The sequence below is a fragment of the Camellia sinensis genome, chromosome 10 (assembly GCF_055761805.1).
Source record: "Camellia sinensis isolate YWXY chromosome 10, ASM5576180v1, whole genome shotgun sequence".
In the NCBI taxonomy this organism is placed as follows: domain Eukaryota; kingdom Viridiplantae; phylum Streptophyta; class Magnoliopsida; order Ericales; family Theaceae; genus Camellia; species Camellia sinensis.
The window spans coordinates 153,916,808-153,941,399 of record NC_138970.1 but is presented as its reverse complement, the minus strand read 5'-3'; positions in this window follow the sequence as shown (position 1 = coordinate 153,941,399).

Sequence of the window (24,592 nt, the reverse complement as noted above, 5' to 3'; positions counted from 1 at the left end):
ATAGTGCGAGTGATAAACTGCACAAAACAGTGCGATTGAGGTGCGCAAAATAGCGCGAATGTAAACTGCACAAAACAGTGCGATTGAGATGCACAAAATAGCGCGAATGATAAACTGCACAGAACAGTGCAATTGTGGTGCGCAAAATAGCGCGAGTGATAAATTGCACAAAACAGTGCGATGGCGGTGCGCAAAATAGCGCGAATGATAAACTGCACAAAACAGTGCGATATGCTAAATAGCGTGAGTGATTAGAAATGCACAAAACAGTGCGATACGCTAAACAGCGCGAGTGATTTGAAATGCACAAGACAGTGCGATTGAGATACAACCACAAGATGCACAAGACAGTGCAAGTGAGATACAAGTTGTAAGTGCACAAAACAGTGCAAGTGAGATCAAATGCACAAGAAAGTGCGATACACTAAATAGCGCGAGTGATTTGAAATGCACAAGACAGTGCGATAAAATGCATCTTCTATGCAAGTATGGGGGCATTTTCTATACAAGTATGGAAGCACATTCTATGCAATATTGAAAGCAAGCATATTCTATGCATGAAACAAGCAAAGCATATTCTATGCGGAATCGAAAACAAGCATATTCTATGCATGAATCATAACGATGCGCGGCACGCATGCAACAACAGTGTATATGAAAGTTCACATTCTATGCGGTAGAGGAGCATCAAATATGTACTCGGGTGCCTCTGATTTACCTCTTAAAGGACTTTGCAACACACTCAGCTCAAAAAGGGCACACCCTGTTCATATTGGCGAGAGATAACATCTGCTGCTGCTTTAATTGCCATTCTGACTTGAAGCATGCTTAAGCTTGGAGTAGAGGCACACTCATTCTTCGGAGCACTGACAAGGCCTGAAGAGGTACATATGGAATGCAATCTCAGAATTTTCTGAAGGTGAAACACACTCAGATGCTCAAAATTTTCCCTCTTTTCTTTTCCTTTGCAGTCCGGAACTTATATAGCTTCAGATAGGTCCTTGTTTTACTGTTCACACTTATCGGGGGTGGACCCTGCAGTTTTATGAAAGAACAAATCCTGTTTTGCACAAATGTGGAGAATGGCACAGCACTCTGAGCACAAGATGATTTTTTGAAATTGAGAAATGAGTTCTCGACCGAGTATTGAGCCTACAACTGAACACAGCGAAAAAGACTCAATAATGGAAAACAAAAGGTAAACAACCTAAACACATTGAGACACACTTGGACTGACTCAAAGCAAGAATCGAGACAAAACAAAAGACACAACACTCAAACATGTTACAAAGACGAGAGACCTCTCAGTACGCGAGCAGCTAGTTTCTCCGGGTATTATTTCCCACCCTTTTCTTATTTATGATTCTCACATCACTCGGCCCTCAGGCTCTGTTTTTCTGAAAAAGCCCTTTCCTCACTTTTTCTCTCAGCGCAAACCTCTCTATTCTTCAATCTCTCATTTTAAATCCCTCCCCTAGGCGGTTGATGGATAAACAGAAAGTTGTGGGCTCTTGCCCCTAGCATTCGGCTAGATTCTTCTTCTTCTGCACGCGGCTAGTGAGTTTCTCCCACAGAGGGGCTGTGCTACAACTGGGTGTGTAGCAAATCTGCAACTGACATCGGTTGACGATGCTCTGCTGGGGAGTTTGGACATGATCAGATCTGTCCAAATGAGGGAGTGGGATATCTTGATCCATTCCAGTTCGTGCTTTGCACTTGGCTTGATACCTCGTTGCTTGGAGGATGAGAGAGCTTTCAGCTCCTTTGTTGACAGTTTCAGCTGTGCCCTTTTCTGGCAGGGAGAGTGCCCTTCTTGGCCAGTATGGTGCCTTTTTTGGCAAATGCACTGACAACGGGGAGGAAAGACAGGAAGCCTGACTCAACTGTGCCCCTAGTTCATTATTTTGACCATTTTTTGTTTTTGACGTTCTGCTAAAACAATTTTGACCAACATGAGAGTTAGATTAATACACTTGTTCGATTTTTGATTTGAAATCATGCAAGTCAGGTTATGAGCATTGAAAATTTTTCTTTTTTGGGTCCAAGAAATGGTCTAGTTTGGGAAAATGAAATAATTTTCGAGAAATTAGTCAACCTCAGTAAAAATTTTCAAAACTATTTTTGCAAACGGCCACTGCTCAACGAGCACGGAACCTACTCTTGAGATGCACAACCTCATATCCGAAGGAAAATTGCCCCTTGCCTGAAGGACACTGCATGGCAACGAAAAGTTGCCCCTTGTTTGAATGACGCCGCAGCATACTGAATGGCAACAGAAAGTTACCCCTTGTTTGGATGATGCCGCAGCGCATTGTAATCAGTCATCAGAGTGACGATCATAACCGAACCCTCGGATACAGAGAAGGCAAAGATAATCAAAACTATTACATGGACACAGTCGATTTGGATTGTTTTACGGCTGGACTTCAGAATGAAGTTGCCTACGTATCCCAAAGATGGGAATCAAGCCTTACGTAGTTCGGGGTTAAGGTACACTCGGGTATTTAACCTCTCCTTTTATGCTCAAACTTTTGCCAGGGCCGCCCTTTGCGGGTTTTCAACCTTGCGAGCTATGTTTTTCTTCTTTTCAATTTTTTGTGTTCTTTTCTTTTCTTTTCATTTCTTTTTTGATTTTCTTTTTTTGTTCTTTTCTTTGCATCTTTCTTTCTTGTTCTTTTGTTCTTTTCTTTTTTTTGTTCTTTTTCTTCTTTTCTTGCTCTAACTTTTGCCTGGGCTACCCTTCCGGGTTTTCGGCCCAGCGAGCCTCTCAAGGGTAAAAGTATAGCTTTGTCCATGTCAAATGGTTTTGAGATTCCGAAGTCATCGGAATCTAGGAGAATGGCTGTTGTTCGCTGACGATGCAAGAGTCTATCCAATGGTGGGTGAATTTGCCCCTAGTGTTTGTGGATAAGAACTCGGTTGTCCTTCAACAATGTCTTCTTCTTTCCTCCCTTCTGGGGTTTGGCGTTCTTGCCGATCTTCATCTTGGACTCTTCGAGCACATTTGAAATTCTTGCCCCTAGTTCGAGAGGTGCTCCTGATCTAGCTTCGCAAGCTTCTTGATCTAACTTTGTTGCTGCTAATTCACGAGCTGCTCTGGATCCGGCCACACACCTTACATTGTAGTTGACCTTTGAACTTTCTGAGTTCTAGTCCAAGGTTTGAAAATGAGGGGTCGAGTCTCGAGGCTGAGAGCGATCCTAAGCTGCACAATCTCAAGAGCGATTCCACACAGGTCTTCGCAGGACCGCGTAAAATATTTTTTTTTTTTAAATCTTTTAAGAAAGCGACTAATCGCTCGCGCTGAAGACGGTGTGGGACCAATCTGGATCAAGCTAGGATCCTTCTCAGTACTCACGTTAACAAACATGATTTCATTCATTAAGGGCTTAGCACGCCTCTCTTTCTCTCAATTTGATCAAAGTTTTGCAAATCCCGAGGAATTCCTTCCCCTTTGTTTTCATCACAATGTTCAAAAGGTTTTGAAAAACTTAGGTTAATGCAATGATTTTCAAAGCACAGAAAAGCAGGTGAAAAGCACTGTCGTTTCATTCAGAACTTTTGGCACAACTAGCACACGGCAGAAGCAAACACAAGAGTGCGAAAATCACTACTATTTCAATCAAAATCTGTTGGCACAACTGGCTCCAAGGCAGAAACAGACTCAAAAGAAAACGAAAAGACAAACACAAAAACAAGCAAGTGATGTTCGAGGTAACACCCCCGAAATCACTCGACTCCAACAAAACAGGATTGACTCGATACACCAAGACAGACCCAAAACAAAAAGACTGACTCTATACAAAACGACAAGACTGACTCAATACCCAAGTTAGAAAGCACAAAAACTGGTATTTGCATATTGCTCAGAACAGTGCGTGCCATTCCCACGTCTGGAGTTAATCGAGGGCCACCCCGCACCTAGTTCATGCCCTGATCACATCACATTATCCCCTAAGTTCACCGATCCAGTGCCGATAGACTTTGCTGAGCTCGGCGGGAGGATGACCCCATTGTCAAATAGATCCTGTACTTCATGGCGAAGACGGAAGCAGTCGTCGGTAGTATGGCCAGTTTGCTGATGGTACGCGCAGTACTGGGTAGCATCATGTGTAGCCGGAAGAGGGTTCGGGAGAGGCCGAGGCTCAAGAGGTTTGAGATGGCCTTGTCCAATAAGGATTTGGAGAGCTTTGGACGAAGGCATATAGAAGGCATGGAAGACCCTCTGACCTCGGGGTTGGTACTTCAAAGTTTGTGGATTTTTACTGGGCGCACCAGTAAAGGGATTGGCAGGTGCTGGCCTGGTTTGCTGATCTCTTCCGAGTGGAGGATTAGAGATAACAGGATCGTCTCTGGTATGACAACCCTTCTTCCGATGTTCCCTTTGATTCAGACTGCCCCCAACTTGAGTAGCGAAAGTGTCATCCACAGCTTTTGCAACAACTGCGAGGACTTGCTCTTTGTTCAGTCCCTCGGCTTTCAAAGCCTTAACAGCGAACAGGAGATGTTTATGGGGATCCATGCCCACCCCTACCTTGTTCTTTCCACTCGCCTCCACTTTGCCAAGGGATTGACCTTCCTCAAATGCAGCCCGTCCCAAGATCGAGGAGCCTTTTGACATGAAGTTCCCGGTATGTGGTGTGGTCGATGATGGAGCCAATGTCTCGGAGGCCAGATCTGTCACGGTTCTTTGAAGATCTTTAATCATTCCCATTAACTCAGAAGTAGTGGGTTCACGGGTTTGAGATGGTTGAGGTTCAGGTGCACCCATCATGCATAAGTCCATGCTTTCTGGGATAAACACCTCAGGCTTGGGTAGATAGGCCGGGGTGATGTATATGTTGGGGTCATAGGTGGATGGCAGTATATGGATGAGATTGAGGTAGGCAGGAGATGTTTGGTCATTGGGGTCTGAAGGTGGAGCTATCGTCTAATTGTCGATGAGATTTTGGATCTCATGACGAAGGCGGTAGCAATGGTCGGTGCCATGACCGCGCTGCTGACGGTACATACAGTACTTGGCGGGGTTATGTCTGGCTGGAAGTGGGTCGGGAAGAGGTTGAGGATCGAGGGGTTTGAGATGCCCTTTTTCCATCAAGAGTTTTAGTGCGCTAGTTAGGCTCATATAGAGGGGGGTGAAAGTTCTGCCTTGGGCTCGGGCTGGGCCGACGGTTTGTAGGCTTGGTTTGGCAAAAGGGTTGGTTGTGATGACTGTATTGATTTCAGTGGTTCGGGAATAGTGCTACTTCCAGCATTGGTACTCCTTGAAATCATCCTCATTGTCGGTTCCCTTGTTCTGGGAATGATCCCACTGTTGAACGCATTCTCGATCTGAACCCCCAGTTCATGCAAACTTTTGAAAGTGAATAGCGGAGCGACTATCAACTTTTGCAACATATCATGCTCAAGGTTTCGCACCATCATCTGCACTTGATCCCTCTCAGAAGGGCGGCGATCTGTCATCTGTGCTGCATTTGCTCTCCACCTCGCAATAAATTCCACAAAAGGCTCTGTTGGGTTCTGGCGGGTTGCTTCAAGCTCTTAGATGGTCATTTCAACTTGGGTATTGTAGGAATACTGATTGACAAAGGCCTCAGCCAATTCTTCCCAATTTTGCTTCACCTTGTCCTCCAACTTAGCGTACCAAGTGGCTGCTACACCCGACAGGGTTCTTCCATACAGAGAGAGTTTTTGTGGCTTAGTCAAACCCATCGGCTTCAGGACATCCAAGAAAAGCCGGATATGTACCATTGGATCCCCAGACCTGTCGAAACGGTCAATATATGGCATTTTGAATCTGTCTGGGAGCCGTACGGCAGACTCGGTGTACCCATCCTCAATGTCGGGAATGAAGTTAAGGCCCTGTGTCTTTTTGAATTGCTTCTCAAGGTTTGCAATTTTCACTGCAGTCGGATTGAACTCATCAACATGAAAGGGTTGAGTTCTCTCATTAGGCTGCACCAGGGGTCTAAGCACCTGAGCTTGAGTCAACCTTTCTCGAGGATTCGGACACTGCAAATCTTCAACTGGCGGAAGTGGGTCAAAGTTCGGCTGGGGTCCCAAAGCTGGATGTGAAGCAGATGCCCCAAATGGGCACTGCGTTTCAATACTGGTCTCAGCCTGCATGGCAGTTCCCTGATTTAACCCTACTATCACAGCCACAAATTCTTCCGAACCCTGTGCCATCACGGGTCTGCTGATGATGTGACTGGTGACTGTCGGATCAGATGAACCAATGAGCCCTGTCTGGCCCTTCTTTGCCTTGCCTCAGCGAAAGAACACTGGTTGCCCTTGAATTGAATTTCTGACCTAACAAAGTCTATCAGCACTAGTCCAATGTACCCGGGGGATATCGAAGCTTTCTGAAGCTATAGTTCCCAGACTACCCCTAGCAAAAAAGAAAACATGCAGCATCTCAGCCTAACTTCACAAAACAGATACGAGCATAGTAGGATGACTGTGCCCTCTACTGAATTCTGCTCTCAAAATTTTGCCTCAAATCTGATACCTTGGGTAAAACTGATTCTTCATATTCTGATGCCCGCAGGCCTGATACCCAGACTTGCAAACTAAAATGCATTCCTGTAGAGACGCACTCTAAAAGCACATAGCAAGCAAGTGAGAGCCAAAACAACCCTATGTTGGGGTAGGGTTTTCCTGTCCTATTTTGTCAGGAGCTAGGGTTTCACTACGCACACAGCGGTTTCAAACAACCTATATCGGGTAAGCAACCTGTTCTAGTTTGGAATGGTCACTATGGATTTCGAATATGCACTAGGTCGAATGGTCAAAAGAGTGCCCCGGTAAAACCGGAGTTTGTGTTCCCATACTGGCAGAGCCCACAACCGGTCAGCGTTATGGTCATGCCTTGACAAGACAAGCCTCCGGCAAACCGTTCAGGAATAGCAGATGGCAAACACGGTGTCCTAGGCGCACCAATGCAAATGCAATGCAAAGAAACACATAAGTGTAAACAAAACAAGGTATCATGAGTTCGAGTCAAGTTCTCTAAATCCCCAGCAGAGTCGCCAGAAACTGTAGACGTCCCCGAACGCCCCAGGAGGAACGAGTCCCCCGTTCCGTTTGATATTGGGCTCACTACAGTTCGGACTCTCAATTTGTCACGGTTCTAAATCTGAACCAAAGAGTCCAAATCCGGGAAATGGTTTTGAGAAAACAGATTTTGAAAGAAGTGCCAAACATGGACTGCTTTGCCAGATACAGAGTCGCCACCTAAATATTTTATTTTGGAGAAATTTAGGAAACCCTGACTCGTTTTCCTAAGGCCACGTGTCCGTCATCACCAAAGTTGCCTCGGCTCGGGAACTTGGGTACGATTGGGGAAGGTCACTTCGTGAGCACCCCCGCTCGCCCGATCAAAGATCGGTCTCTACTAACCATGATATCTATTTTTGAAAACATTATGCTTTCTTATTCCGGTTATTAGCCTAGATTTACTCTGTGATGCGCACAGCATACAAGTATAGACTGGATCGCCTGAATTGGAACAAAACATTTCATGTTTGTTTGTTTAAAAATGGTTTGATGGTGCTACTCGCAAGTAGGCTAAGACGTGGATTTGCCGCCCTCAGGTGGGCTTAGAAAACATGATTTTGCCACTATCTAGTGGGCTTAAAACTCACAATTAATGAATTGTTCCAATTCAAATAACCCAACCTTCACCCACAGGCATTCAAGCAGTTTATATCACATAAGAACATAGCCTCATGGTAAGCATGCTATCATGGCATTCACTCACACGCATGCAAGGATGCTAAAGCGTAAAACTTACCGAGTACTCCAAGCCAAAATAAAAACTAATAAGAAATACATGTATGATCCTAATTATACAGAAATACCTAATGCAACACATGCAAAAGTGCAACTATAGCAGGCTCGGCTATTCTAGACATGGCATATGAAATGCTACAGCTAACATGTATTCAACTTGGAATTGAAAATTTAATGCAGTTAGTATGATGCGCCGAGCTCGGTGCATGCAAAACAGATGAATGAATGCAAACATGCTATCATACTGTATGCTAATTGAAATATGCCCTAATCTAACCATCATAAGCTGGTAAATAAAAGGGAGAAAGACGTGGGGTTGGAAGACATACATCACACACATGCACACTTATTACAATATTGCCCTCACGCGGAGGGTCCGAATAAATAATATACAGTCCCGAATGAATATTACAGTCCAAATATGTACAAAACCCTAATTAATTAACAAATTAAATTAGGAAAGCAATAAATTGGCATGCAAGCCAGGGACTGCCTCAACTCTGCTCCGGATGATGGATGATGCATGCTTGAGTTGCCTTGTGCGGAAATCCACTACGATGTCCCAATTAGCCTCTGTTTGCAATTATTCTCGGGATGCGTGCCAAGCTTCGGAAGGCTGCTAATTTCTGATTTGCTGTAACAGAAAGCAACAAAGGGGCATGGCAAAGTATTTTCACATATGTATGCATGACTACTCTTCAGGGAGTGTAGTCCTCGATCCTCGTGCCACCAATCACGCATCTCGATGCATGATGGCCGAGGAGTCGATTTGCACGACTCAATATGAAATGAATGCACATATGGAAACAACAAGGCCTAGACTCCATCATGGATAATCCGGAGCGTCAGCGACCAGGAATTGAGACACGTTCCGTCACTCGGAGTATGAAACGTACCTCGTTTCCCTTGCTTGGGCTAATTCCTGTCCCAAGCATAATGCAATATGCATGACATGCATGAATGCAACTAATATACAACCTAGCATGCACAATGCTATGAAATGACATACACAATACACGATGTAACATGGCATACACGATGCTCTAACATACAACCTAGCATACGCAATGCTATGAATTGAAATGGCGTACACAATGCACAATGGACTTACACCAACATGAATGGACCTCAGCCACACTCACATCGATAGCCATTAGATGAAAATGAGACACTCGAGATGCGTGCACGCATACACGCAAACCGAGGACCGAACCCAAGGCATAGCATGCAACACTAACAAGGCATGGCAAGGCATGAAACATGGTATGCAAACATGCAAATTTCAGTGCTGAAATTTGATGCAAAACAGCCCCGAAACATGGAAACATGGCGCCCGATGCATGGAATGAACCCGAAACACAAAACTAGGCATATGCATTGGCCTATAGCTATACAAAAAATGCATTATTTGAATATGAAGCATAAAGAAAGAATCAAGGAAGTCTCAAAACATGCATATTTCCAGTTTTAATAAAGGCCAAAAAGTGAACACAAATAGGGCTAAGTTAACATGCAAAAATGGCCCCAAAAGAGAGATAAAGAAGAAAGTAGCAGCTTCTGGCCCCAAACAATGAAGAGCCCTTCAACAAAGTTGAAGAGGGGCTCAAAATAAGGTATTTTACAGTTTATGGCCGAGCCCAAAACAGTACACAAGTAAGCTTAAAATACTATGCAAGAAATATGCCTAAAAGAAGGTTTAAACACAAAGTGTAAAAAGGGAGCCTCAAACAGCAAAAAACCCTTGATAAAACATGAAGAGGGGGTCAAAATATGACTATTTTCAGTTCGGGTCGGAGTCCAAAAATACTTGCAAGTAAGGCTTAGATATAGAGCAAGATAGGAACAAAAAAAGAGGAAAAGAAGCTTACCCTTGAAGACCAATGGACCAGCAGCTCTTGGTCTAAGAAATGGTGCTCCTAAGCTCTGAAAAATAGCTCCAAGTCGTTGGAATGGATGGTGGTGGGGTGTATACCAAAAACCGGAGCAAACGGAGGTGGTTAAGCGGTCCTGAACCGAGGCACACGGCCGACGGTTCCGAAAACCGGGAACCGGGCTCCGAAACGGGAAAAACGGCCTACGACCACGAAACGTAGCCTACGGCCACTGAGAGATGATCTACGAGACCTCTCCCTCCCTTTGGGAAGAGAAGACGGAGAAAACGGGACCTGGTTCGCAAACCGAGGCAAAGCACAAAAGAGTCCGGAAGTCCGGAGGCAAGGCTCACAGCCAAGACTCCGCGACCTCTGAATGAGCACAATATGCAACATCACCGAGCGCTCAATCGGTGACGTCTGAGTCTTAAGGTCGGTCAAAAATGGGGTGTCTACATTTAGCCAAAAAGTTACTAAAAGTTGTCACATCACCTCTCTACTTTTCTGCACATTTTTTCGTAAAAAGTTAAAAAATTATTAAAATAGCCTATTCCCAAACGAGTGGTGACCCAATCATTTTTGGGGCCTTAGGCAATATCTCAATTAGCGGCCATTTTAAATACCAACTTTTTAATTTTTCAGATTGTATATATATATATATATTAAAGTCTAAGTTTCAGTTTTTTCTCAATTTTAAGTTGCAAATTACTAATTAAAATGTTATAACCAAGCTTTATTTTATTTTATTTTATTTTTATAGATATTTTTAAAATGATAATTTTATTGATCTATTAAATCGTTCTTGTGACATGATTCATCTTAAATAAGATTTTATTATTTATTATTTTGATTTTTTCTTTTTCTTTTTCTTTTTCTAATAGAAGTAATTACTACAAGTATTGTTGTTGTTATTGTGGCTCCAAAAGATTACAATCAGTGGGGTCAGTGTCCCCCGGTTTTGGATTTTATTTTTTTGCATATGTATATAAGGAAAATATTTTGAATAAAAATTTAAATGAAAAATAATATTCAAAATAAAATATCAATGGCATTTTTAAAATTATGAGAATAATAGTGATTATTTTTATTGAAAATAAAGGGATTACAACAAGCCATATTTTTATATATGAAAGTTCTGTGAAAAAATCTCAATATAACAATAATACCCATCATTATTGACATGCAAATATAATTAATCTTACTATATATATATGTGAAAGTTACTATAATATTAGTTACATTTTCATGTGGGGTTCACCCTTCTTATATTGTTTTACTATTAGTTGGTGATATCATATGTTAATGATGACGTTATATTACTATTTTTATGAGTCGATTTCTGACCACACTGCCAAACAAGTATTCAACTGGAGAGCACTGGCAGAATAGATGGAGCCTGAATAACCTGTAACAGAAAGATGAGATTCTGGCGGTGGTTTGTCCACCCGGGGGCACTCCGACGATCAAGTCAGTTATCTCTCAAAAATAGCAAAAGTGCTTAACTCACTATTCAGAATATAAAAAGCGTACCTTAGACCCACGAAGGTGCCTCATTTTTATAGCCAACACAATCCTAGTCCCAATAGAAACCTAGTTTCAATGGACTTAGAATTACTGCTAATCTTGGACTCCCAGTAAGATTAGGATAAACGCTCTAAGAGTCTTTATCTTTACCCAAACTGAAGTCTTCTCCCATTCTAGGACTCTTGTCCCTTATCTGCTTATCTCGGATTCCAGTATTCTCGCAGATAACCTCGGCCTACCCGAGATCATCTCGGCATCATGACCAGGACACGTGGCACCCCGGCTGGCACTTCGGTGATACCTCGGCCACATGTCGTCATTCAAAATTTATATCCACACACTATTATATAAAAATTTTAGGAAAATTTGGTGAAAATTTTGACCTATATATAGAGTATTTTGGGATGGAGATCCACAATTTGATCTTTTTTGGTTATAAGGACAAACTTGGTTGATAATCCAAATTGTATTTTGTGATAAAAAAAAACTGTAAAATAGCATAACTTGAGTTTTTACAAATCTATTTTTAACAAAATTGATATCTATGGATTTGTCTTTTCTAAATCTTTCAAATAAGATCAATATTGAATATAAATTTTAAAAAAATAATAATAAATTGACTTTTCAGTTAATCAAAATAGCGAAACAACTTTTTTTGAGCTCCTGAAATTGCTTTCGCCAAATTTGTATGGATAGATCTCAAAAAAATATATGGAATAAAAAAAAAGTTCCAAAACGGACTATTGAGCCCAAACTTATGACTTATTGAAGTTTTAACAACATAAACAATTTGAAAAGACAGCTCATTTACTTCCTGTATATATATATATATATATATATGTATATATCAATCCAAATTATTTGAACTTATCTGTTCAAATTATGTAACAATATTATACTGTCTTTGTTCAAATTATTTTAAACTATATGTCCCAAGTAAATGCCCTGTATATACCTATCTCTCCAAATTATTTGAACCTATCTGTTCAAATTATGTCCTAATATTTTTAATCTATCTGTTCATATTATTTTAAACTATCTGTCCCAAGTAAATGACTTGTGTATACCTATATGTCCAAATTATTTGAACCTCTGTCCAAATTATCCAAATAATTTTAGCCTATTTGTGCAAATTATTTTAATCTATTTGTCTAAATTATTTTTAACTAGATTACTAACATATTTGTCTAAATTATTTTAATCCAGTTGTCCCAAATTTTTTAACCTATCTGTCCAAATTGTCTAGCCTATCTGTCTAAATTGTCTAAATTATTTTAATCTATGTATTCAAATTACTTAATCTATCTATGTGTTTAGGTGATTGATATGGTTTCTTTGCAGCAGCGACTTTTTGGTTTTAGTTTTCATACCTCCTTTGTTACATTGTTCCACAAGGAAGAGCTATGGCAAACAATTAAAAAGTCTCTATCAGATATATATCCCAATGAGAGTGTATTTCCGAATATTAGAATTGTATTCTGGGTTCATTCATATCTGTTGTTGTAGCAATGAAAAATCTTTGAAGCAATTGCACAATGGACAGTTTCAGCTTTTGGTTGTGTATCTTGTAAACAGCACTGAACTCATACACGCATGTTGTTTGTTCAAGGGTATACTAAATTTCAGCCTTCTTATTGCACTTTTTATTTAAATATTGCACTTTTTATTTAAATATTATTACAAATTTTAAAGCCAAGAAGGAGGTGATGTGGAGATATGTTAGTTCCGTGATTTTATTTGATTTTTCTTCCAACCATAAACAAGCTATCTATAGTTGATTTCATGAAAGTTTATGGCATTTTTTCAGAAAAAAAAATTCATTTAAAACAGACTACCAAACATTAACATGTTAAAGTTTTTAACACAATATGTAATTGAATATGGAGGTGTAAATAATTTGAACAGATAGTTATCTATAAAATGCATGTCCTTATAGTTATAAAAGGTTAGCGCATGGAACTATTGCCAAATATATTCAAAAATTAAATTTATGGTCTGAACTCCCTAATTTTTACTCAGATTTTGTAAAAGTTTAATGGGCACTTACCAGTAAATCCCATAAACAAAATTCAAAATCCATTTAGTCTCAAAATAAAACGCTTGCACTAATTAGTCCTACATATTTTTAATTATTGCCAAAAAAATCCTCTTTTTTTTATAAATTAAAAAATGCTATTACATCCTATCACCGCCAAACTTTCGTCAGATAGTCACCGAAGACTCGCTGGAATGTTCAACATCACTGGGAATTCGCCAAAGTATCGCCAGAAGTTTGCCGAAGTATCACCGGAGTATTCTGAACGTCACTGAAAGTCGCCGAAATGTCTAAAATATTCGCTGGACGTCAAAAATATCATTGGAGACTCACTAGAATGTACAAGATATTGCCAGAAAAAAAAAATAAATGGAGAAATTATAGTGAAAAAACTTAGCAAAATGTTCTAAATATTCATAAAATGAAAGGAAAGAATAAATAAATAATAACAACAAACAATAACAATAGAAATATATATATATATATATATAATTTTTAAATTTTTGTGGGGTTTAAGCAAATAATCTTCAATATTGATCAAACTGAAAAGTAAGTTTTGAAACTATAAAATGTTGCAGTTTCAAAGTATGATTCTATTAAGTATTTATCTTTATCAATCAAACTAGAAAACACATTATGCAACTGTAAAATTTTACAATTCTAAAGAATGTTATGAAACTATAAAATTTTACTGTTTTAAAACATGATTCATTTCAGCACAAAAATAAAATAAAATAAAAATAAAAATAAAATAAAAACTGAAATTGTAAAATTTTACAGTCTTTACCGCCTGTAACTAAAACTCGAAAACAAATTATTCAAAATTTAAAAATTTTCTTCATTAAAACAGGAAAATAGAAGTGTGTAACAAAGAAAATTTAAAAAAAAAATTGAGAGATCGAATGAGAGAAACAGATATAGAGAGAATTTTGTACTACATCAACTATTTTTTGTTTAAATCTAGTCGGATCTTATATAAATCTACTTGTTGGAATAAATCTTATGTGTACAGTTGTAACATGCAATAATTGCACTAAATATATTACCAAATTATATAAATAAAAAAAATATAAGTTGAATGTAATGTAAATTGTTTGGGTTAAACCAAACCAAACCATATATCGAGAACCAAAAAAATACTTACAAAGAAGTAGAAAACTTACCAACAAATTGTAAAAATCTAGAAACGAAAAACAATTTGATCAAGGCTTGTGTTGGACACAATTTCGTTAAGACAAATTTGTCCCTCGTTATGGTGCTCACGAGTTTTTATTGGACGTTTGTCTCTTAGGATACAACGATCAAACCTTGCAGAAGCAGCATTACCACGGGAAGTCTGGTGAACCTTAATGTGCAGAATTCTCTTACACAAAAGACAAAATGCAATAGAAAATAAACACAAGATGAATTCGATGTTCAATGAATGCAATGGGGGTCTAATTATATAGGTGAAATGGTGTTGCTCTTCAATGAAAAGACACATCTCTTCTCTATGAAGAGACACAACTCTTCCAAGAAATAGGTGCAAAGAACAAATATGGCTGTTCTTTCAAACATATTCGAATTTTGAATTGAATCTGGTTCAATTTTGACCCAAATAAATAACAAATAAATTTAATTTTAAATTAAATAAATTTTGTCTTAAAACCATACTCAAATGGTACACTTTGGAGTTAATTTCTCACTCACCTATTAATGGTTTCCAAACCATTTTTTCAACAATCCTCCACATGAATGAAATGATGGAGAAATATGTAAGACTTAATACAGACTCAAAGAGAATTCAATTGGAAATATTCTGAATGGGGATAGGTAACTTTTAGCTTTGAAACTTCCTTAGTAAAAGACTATTGGACTTACTTGCTAATCAGTGGATGTGATGCCTTGAACTGTTCAGCCGTTTATGTAAGTCAAGACAATAGAATTCACACAGAATATCTCCAAACATAACTTAGTTCTCACAATTGTGCCTATTTTGGCCTTGGGCATGTCCTGGTGTTTCATGAATACTTTAGAGAATTTAGCCTTATCAATTCTCATAGAAGCGGCTCTTTCACACTCATATAGGTGATCTTTATTTCGAGTCTCTTAAATACTCATCTTGAAAGATATCCCTCTAAATTTTTCAAGATATAAGTGATCATTAAAAGCATAACTCACCCTAAGTCCCCTACATACAACACATGTTGCAGATATCACTCTCATTATAGGAATGGATGGGAGATAGACTCCCATAGTGATTTTTGGTGAGTCATCCATAATTTAGTTATCCATTTGAACCTATATCTTGGGATCTCCAGTCAACTAGGTTGGGTTGCTATTGTGGCGACTTGAAATTAACAGGCTCTAATCACATTCCCCTCAATGAACTTTCTCTCATTTGTTCTCTAGTCAAACCTTTTGTTTAGCGACCGTTATTTTTCGTTTAACCTTCTTAATTATATATCATTGAGTAGTTAATAGATCCACTATATTATCCTTAGACAATATTCACAACTGAAAGCAAATATCCTACGGTATTAAGTCTTTGATTACATCAAGACTTATTGTTACTCTATGTCACTCCCATTTTCAAATTTAAATAATAAATATAGAGGTGTTCCTTAGGAGTTAATGAAACCATTTTTTCTTCTACTCCAACTTTGTCCTATAGAAAGAATTGAGATTCTTTGTGCACCTACTATCGAAACCGTTACTTTGGTAACATCCTCCAAGTACCCCCACATTTTAAGTATTCTAAGAAAAATTAATTTTCTTATTAAGATATTATCACACGAAAATATCAATACACCCCCACAATTTTGATATAAATCAGTACATAACATCCATCATTTACTGATTATGATGTGCTTGAATCATAAAATTCCAAATCAAATTTATGAACTAGAAAAATCCAGAATAATTATGACTACACAAGTCGTAATTACGTGAATAACATCATAATCATATCATTTCATCACGAAATAAGAATAAAGAGGATGATATTATTAAAACCAATAACTCAAATACAAAACTATATGTAGAGATTACTATTCATTGTTACAAAACTAAAAATAGACTACAATTATTTTTGCCTAACAACATAGATTTAATTCAGAGACTTCATCAAAAAGAGTCTTCATCTCAATTACATTGGCCTAAAAATACATTTTATTGGAGTTCTCATTGTCCTTACGCGGTCGGCGACAATCCTTAGCACGGTGCCCTTGTATACCACAATCATAGCATTTACCATTGAACCTCTTATTGTCGCCAGCATTAGGTTCATTTTCAGTAAACTTTCTTTTCTTGGTTCTCTGTGATTGTTCTACCAACATTAGCCCTAGCCTTCATAGGATAATCTCCTACTTTCTTCTCAGAAGCCCGATTGTCCTTACAATCAAGTATTCAAGCGACATTTCTTTGTGTTTATGCTTCAGATAATTTTTGAAATCCTTCCATAACGGTGGTAGCTTCTCAATGATAGCAGCCACATGGAAAAACTCACTTAGAAACATTCCTTCAGCATGAATTTCATGAAATAACATTTGAAGTTCCTGTACTTGACTGATGACGGTTTCTGAATCTACCATTAAGTGTTCAAGAAATTTACCGGCAATAAATTTCTTTATGCCAGCATCTTCTATCTTATACTTTTTGTCCAACAATTCCCATAATTCTTTTGTTGTCTTCAGTGGACTATACACGTTATACAAAATGTTGTCCAGTCCATTAAGAATATAGTTCCTGCACAGGAAATTGGCATGCTTCCACTATAGCAACCATTTGCCGATCAGTCTCATTTTCGTTTAAAATAAGAGCATCTTCACCGATGAACCTTGCTAGATTCAAAGTTGTTGTTGTTAGGTTTTTGTTATTGGCAATCCCGTTTGACAAAACTCCTTTCAGTTGTAATTTTATTCCATCTTTTATTTAAGTGAGGCGATGAGTATTTAGATGTGAATCCAACTCGAATTGTGCCTATGCAGAGGAGTTTGTGATCTTAATCCTATCATGTTTTCCACTTCGCTGACTATGTCAAGGATCGAGCTGCTCCGTCAGCTCGCGGGGCTCTAGGGGGCAGCACCCCAGTAGGGTCGAGAGGCAGCGCCCCAGAAGCAAAAAACAAAATTGCAGTCGAAATTGTTTTTCCGCTCGAGTGGAGATCGCAACCTTTCAGAAGTTTCACTCTCTTGCAAAAGTACTGGGAGTTATTTTTTTTCCACTCGAGCGGCCATTCTTGTGCTCGAGCGTAAACCCTGTTTAGTCACACGCGTTTTAGTCACTCCGCTCGAGTGACCATTCTTGCACTCAAGTGGAGATCGCGGATCTGTTTGTTATAAAAGCTGCGATTCAGCCAGGTTTTAGGGTACGGCTTCCAGATCTTCTTTTTGGGTATTTGGGCTTTCATCTAGAGCTTTTTTGCTAGCTTCCTTTGATATTTGTAAGAGTTTAATCATGAATTGAGTGGATTATATCAAAGATTTTGTTTAGTTTGTTTTATTCGTTGTTCTTCGATGGATTTCGTGAAATTTGGGTCTGAAGCTTTGGTGGATTCTGGAATGACTCATCGTTGTGGATTCGACATCGGCGTTGTGGATTCAACGTTGGACAAGACAATTTCGAGGTGAAGACGGGATTGGAAGAGGCACATAGGGGTTGGTTCGATTCAGGCGTGGATTCGCTAGGTAATTCATAGTACACTTGTGTAATTCCTTTGTATTTTCTTAGTGGATTGTTTTGTGGCTTTGGCCTGTAGTTTTTTATCACAATTAGAGATGCTCCAATTGTGATTTTTCCACGTTAAAATGGTTGTGTCGATTTGTTTTGATTGTTTTATTGGGATTGTTATTTACTGCTTAAAATTTATACATAATCACAAATCAATATCTTCAGGATTTTTATATTTTTTCAGTTGTGATATAAAATAACATTTTCTATTGCTATTTTTAAACTCTGTTCCATTAAACTTTTTCGGTTTCTCACCATGGTTAACTGGAACTCTTTCATGAATAGGAGTCAGAGTAGGAACAATAACAGTAGTACTAGAATTAGTATTTCTAATTTCAGAGGCCATTATTTCTGACATATAACCAATAAAAATAAACAATTATTTAAAAGTTCACAACATTTTAAATAAACTTTATTTATAATCCAGACCAAAACTGATGTAAACTAGTTAAAATATAACACATATCGAATAATATTCTCTAAAAATTTTATGGCAACATATAATCCACATCATATAATAGAATAAGTTTTATGAGCAAATTTATCATGCACCCTACCATACATTTAATTTTAAATTTTTAAAAAAAAATGTCAAAACCATATTTCAAGATTTTAAAATGTGCCCGGAAAAATTTTGCATTTATGTATAAATTACTTACAATTGAGATAAGCAAATTACAATTGTGCATTATGTTCAAGAAATTATATAACAAAATGGTCAAGTAATGATATCAATATGATGTCATAATCATACCCCCAAGTTAATTTCAGCCGTGACATGTATAAACAATTATATTGCAATCAATAATTATAAAATTAATAAAATAATTAAACATGCAAACGGAAACTGATATTTAAATAAAACTAAAAATTCATATATATTCTCAATAAAAAAAATATATATTATGCACAACCATATTTAGAATACAGATCAAAAAATTTGTATTTTTAAGAAATACAAAATATGCCGTCTGTATTAATTAAAGCAGAATCATAAAATACACAAAGAAAATATGTTTTAGAAACATAAATATCTTCTATTTTTGCAAAACGAAACAGAGAGAGAAAAAAATTTTGAAATCTGATATCGATCACAATTTTTCTCAGATAACATAAACATACTCTGATATAAACCATAAATATGGAGAAACAAACCAAATTCAAATAGACAAATATAAATGATAAGGAATAGAATCTTTTGCTCTCTCCAAATGGTATAAACGAACCGGGGTTGGCCCTGAGTTATTAGGGGTCTAAGGTGAATTTCTATTGCACTACAATTTAACAAAATTTAGATAACAAATATATATGTATATATATAATAGGTGAATTTCAATTAGTTGAATCGAATCTTTATTTTTTAGCTTACCAATATTATAACAACTAAAATTAATTGGGGGTAAGGATGAAAATTTTCGACATAACTCAAACAATATATAAAATTAGCAAGTTAGGTTGACTATTTTTTAACATTAATCTAAATATGACACAACTAAATAACATGAATTATTAGTTATATATTTTAATGTTCACTAAGGGATGCCATGACATTTTTTAAATTTTTTATTTAACTGTATCTAACTGAATAAAAAAGTACGTAAAATAATAATTAAGCTAATGTCTTTTTTTCATTTAAGATATGTATTTTTTTGTTACCTATTTTAGAGTCAATCTAGTAAAAAATATATAGTAATAAGGTATAATTTTTTTAATTACAAAAATGCAATTGAATTAAAATCAAACATTCTATGGATAATTTCATTTAGTAGAAATAAATTTATAAAATTCAACTTATGGGAAAAATTTTAATCTCTCCATACACTTGCTAAGTTATTTTTAACTAAAAGTGAAAGTTTCCACATTAAACATCAATCGGAAACGAATCAAAATAATACCATACGATAACATGAAAATAAATAAATTTAGTTAATATTGAAGTAACTATGAAATAACAAGACATGGTACACTCCTCTAGTTGGGGGCCCTAAATTTTGTTCAAAATTGGAGACCCGAGGCTACTGCCTTAGTCGTCTCACCTCAGGACCGGCCCTATTGAACAGGCAAACAAGAAAATAATATTCTTATCGAATTTGTCTTAAGATTGTTGTAATAAATCTTATGTGTACAGTTGAAACATGCAATAATTGTACCAAATATATTACCAAATTATATAAAAAATATATAAGTTGAATATAATGTAAATTGTTTTGGTTAAACCAAACCAAACCAAACCATAAACCTAGAACCAAAAAAATACTTACAGAGAAGTAGAAAACTTACCAATAAATTGTAAAAATATGGAAATGAAAAACAATTTGATCGAGGCTTGTGTTGGACACAATTTCCTCAAGACAAATTCGTCTCTCGCTACGGTGCTTACGAGTTTTTATTGAACGGTTGTCTTCTAAGATACAATGATCGAACTTTGCAAAAGTAGCACTACCACGGCAAGTCTAGCGAACTTTACTGTACAGAATTTTCTTATAGAAAAGACAGAGTGCAAAAGAAAATAAACACATGATGAATTTAATGTTTAATGAATGCAATGGGGGTCTAGTTATATAGGTAAAATGGTGGCTCTTCAATAAAAAGAAATATCTCTTTTCTATGAAGAGACACAACTTTTCCATGCAATATGTGCAAAGAATAGATATGATTGTTCTTTCAAATATATTCGAATTTTGAATCGAATCTAGTCCAATTTTAACCCAAATAAATAACAAACAAATTTAATTTTAATTTAAATAAATTTCATCTTAAAACCATACTCTAATGGTACATTTTGGAGTCAATTTCTCATTTATTTATTAATGGTTTCCAAACCATTTTCCAACACTACTCAAATCTGATGTAGATTTGAGTAGATGTACGCATCTTCTTCGTCGGAAACTCGTCTCTTTCGTCGTCGGTGGTCGGTGATTATCAATGAACCCCAATCAATGATAATCGTCAGTTGCTGGGGACTATATATTAGAAAGAGAAAGAGAAGAAGAAGGCATGGTTGCTGACAATCAAGAAGAGAAAGAGGCAGAGAAGAATGAAGAAGAAAATACGTAACGGACTTTTAAGAGTATCCAAAAAGTTGTGGCACTAAATAGACTTCTCCTCTTTTAAATATGACTTTCAAATAATTTGCCAAAATTTAATTTATCTTACCATTATATAATTTATTTTAAGACTTAAATATATGATCTTTTGCATTGACCATAATACATTAATTACAACATAACTAGTGTAAATAACTGCAAAACCATTTTTCATCAAATTGACTGCAAAACCACCTGTTAGTGCACCATTTTTCTTCAATATTCAACTGTAAAACCTCTACGTTCTTGAAAACAGAGGACTGTTTTTCATCAATTTGATTGTAAAATTGACTGTAAAATCACCTCTCTCTTTTTTCTCCCTTTTTTTTTTTTTGGGTTGCTGCAAGGAGACATATAATTCATATGTTTTTGGGTCAGCCTAGTAAAGAGTAATGCGAAAAGCAAAGCAGCCGTTTGTAACATTGGTCGCTTTTAAGAGCAACTCCAAGGAGCATGTCTTGTAAAAATCCACAGAAAAGTTTTTTTTTTATATTTATTTTGCCTAACTAGTTTAGGTAATATATACTCTAACCAATCGTACTCTTCATTTTAGTTAGCCAATTAAATTAACTAAACTAATTTTAAAAGAAAAATGCTATAAACATAAATTAAAAATACAATCTTTTTGTGTGGGTAAAAATCTGACCACACTGCTTGCTTAGTGATCAACTAGAGAGCACAGGCAGAATAGATGGCTTCAGCAACCTGAAACAGAAAGAAAAGGCTCCGGCGGTGGTTCTTCCACCCGGGGGCACTCCGACGATCAAGTCAGTATGTTTCTCAAAGATAATCAAGTGCAAAACTTAACACTTAAAACATAAATTGCATACCTTAGACCCACGGGGGTGCCTCTCTTTTATAATATACTCAATCCAAGTCCTACTAGAAGTATGACTTCTATGAACTCTAATTTACTGCTTACTCTGGACTCTTTAAGAGATAAAGATAAACTCCCTTAAGAATTTTATCTAGGCTAAGTCCCCTCTTTGTCCTAGGACTCTTGTCCCTTATCTGCTTATCTCGGATTCCGATATCTTCGGGGATAACCTCGGCAACTCCGAGATCACCTCGGCTTAACTACCACGACACGTGGCACCTCGGCTGACACGTCGGCGTCACCATACCACGTGTTGGTATTCAGAAAATATATCCCCACAACTGCCCCCTAGGTTCTATTACCACGGCATTCTGAGGTGATGGAACCTATATCGACATTTCAACATTTCTTTTCTGAGTAGTGGCTCAAAAACTGTTTAGCCGAGATAATCCTCTTCCAGCCGACGTGTTCTCTTCGGAGAACAAGGTTTCGATCGTACTTTCCCACGCGCATGAGCTGTCATGCATATCTAACCGTTTCTTTCCACGTGTTTTTTCTTCATTGGAGCGTGTCTGTGACGCGTCTGAAAGCTGTCTGTCATTTGTCTGCGCCGTCTGACGCCTGCGTTGCTCCAGGCGTAATAATTGCCCTAATTTTGCCGCCGTTTCAAATTTTTGACAAAACTCTTTTTTGCCTCTATTTTTCCTTCACTTTTTCATTCTGATTTCTTGCTCTTTCTGTCTCCGAAAGCTCTTTCTTCTTCGAATCTGCAATTGCTTCGATCTCTCTTCTGGAACTGTCCTTAATCTCCCATTCTTGTGAAGCTTTCTTTGCTGTTGCAACCGATTTCTGAGCTCGGCGAACATTGCCCCGGCTTCATTTGTTCTGGTAAGATCCTTTCCTTTCATTCTTAATTTCCTTTATGCGCTTTTATCATTACTGCTTTGTTGCTCGATTTCTCTCATATTTTGAACATTTGTACTGTTTCAATATTTTTCTTGCCATAATTCTTGACCTTTATCCCTTTGTATTCTTCGTATTTCTGATAGTCCATCTTTGTTCTTGAATCTGAAACTTCGTCTTTGTTTTCTCTTTTTTGTATCTGTCCCAGATCTGTGCCTTCGATCTTGATCTTTATAGTTCTTAGGTTTGGGATTTGTGCGTAGAACCTTCAAATTTAGGGAAAACTGAAACAAGCCTTATCAGCCCTTTCCTAGGTCTTTGCCGAGGTTCTTGTAACCCTTTAAAAACGCTCATCTTCTGAAACATATTTTAAGCTGACATAATGGGTATGTGGAGGCATAGGGTAAATACCCCAACAAAACTTGAATACTTTAGGCAGGAATTCTCTATCCCAGCCGATGTTCACCTTAAGCTAGCTGGGGATAATGATACCATCATGCCCACAGATCATACAATGCCTTTTCCTATAGTAGCTTTTACCGAATGTGGACTTCGGCTTCCACTTCACCCCCTTTTTCGTGAAGTTCTTTATTTCTACAGGCTGAACCCCATGCAACTTACTATCAACTCATATAGGGTGATTAACGGTATTATAGCTTTAGCTAGGCAGGAGAATCTTAGAATCACCCTGGCCGACCTTCAGTACTGCTATACCATGTGTCCCCTCAACCTAAAGGATAGGGGCTTCGTTTATTACCTTAAGCCGAGATCCACCCAGTTTAAAATTGTAGCCGACCTTCCAGACTCCAACAAGGGGGCTGGAGATGACTTTGTTATTGCGTCGGGAAATTGGGAATTTGGCCCAGACGAAGATGTCCAACTCTACCCTCTTCCTCGAACAATTTCAGAGGGCAAGGGTAAGAGCCCTGAGCCAACACTTAGTTGTTTTTATTTAAGTCTTTAATACTTCCTGTTTCTGACATCTGTTTCTTTGTCCTGCAGATCTTCATCAGCCACCGAAAAACTTCCGCCAATCCTTCATCCCAGGAACAGATCTGAAAAAACTCCTTGACCTTCCAGTCCACAAACGAAAAGCCCCACTGTTACTAAACTTTATCCCTACATATAAATCCACTTTGCCCGACATCCCAAAAAGAAAGAAAAAGAGTCTCTCTCCACCTACTGCTACAACTGTAACCGCTTCTTCATCCCGAACAGACCAAGGATCCACCTCTGACCCAGCCGATCTTCCATCAACTTCGGCCCCCTACTTAATACCCATTCCGGAACGTAAACGTCGACGAAGACTTGTAAAGACTGCCGAGATGGTTCGTCCAAGGCCTGTCGTTCAAGATCTTCTTGCCGACCTTCCAGCTGACGCTGAGGCTGTACCAACGCAATCAACGCTCCCACCAAAGCCAAAGAGAGTTAAAAAGGCTCAGCCCAAGGCCAAGGCTACAGACGCCGAGGCTGAGGATGCTTTGCCTATTTCTAAGCTGGCAGAAAGCAAAAAATCAACCTCAGCTGCCACCAAAAGATCTGCTGAGGGTCAACCCTCAGGGTCTACACAATCTAAGAGGCCAAGGTCATCGTCCGCAACGACCTCGGCGTCAAAGAGGCCTGACGTTCCATGGGCTCCTGAACTAACTCTGGAGGATAGACCCATCATGGCCAGTGAAAGTGCCGACGATATTAATGTTGGTGTCGCCCTCAGCACTGCTCTTCTCCTTCCAAATGATTTGGAGCGAAATGCTAAGCTTAGCGAGTATGAGAATTACGCTCTCATGCTCCAACACTCCGTTCAAGTAAGTGTTCCTGTTTGCACTTGCGATTTTTTTTTCTGTTTCCTACTGAG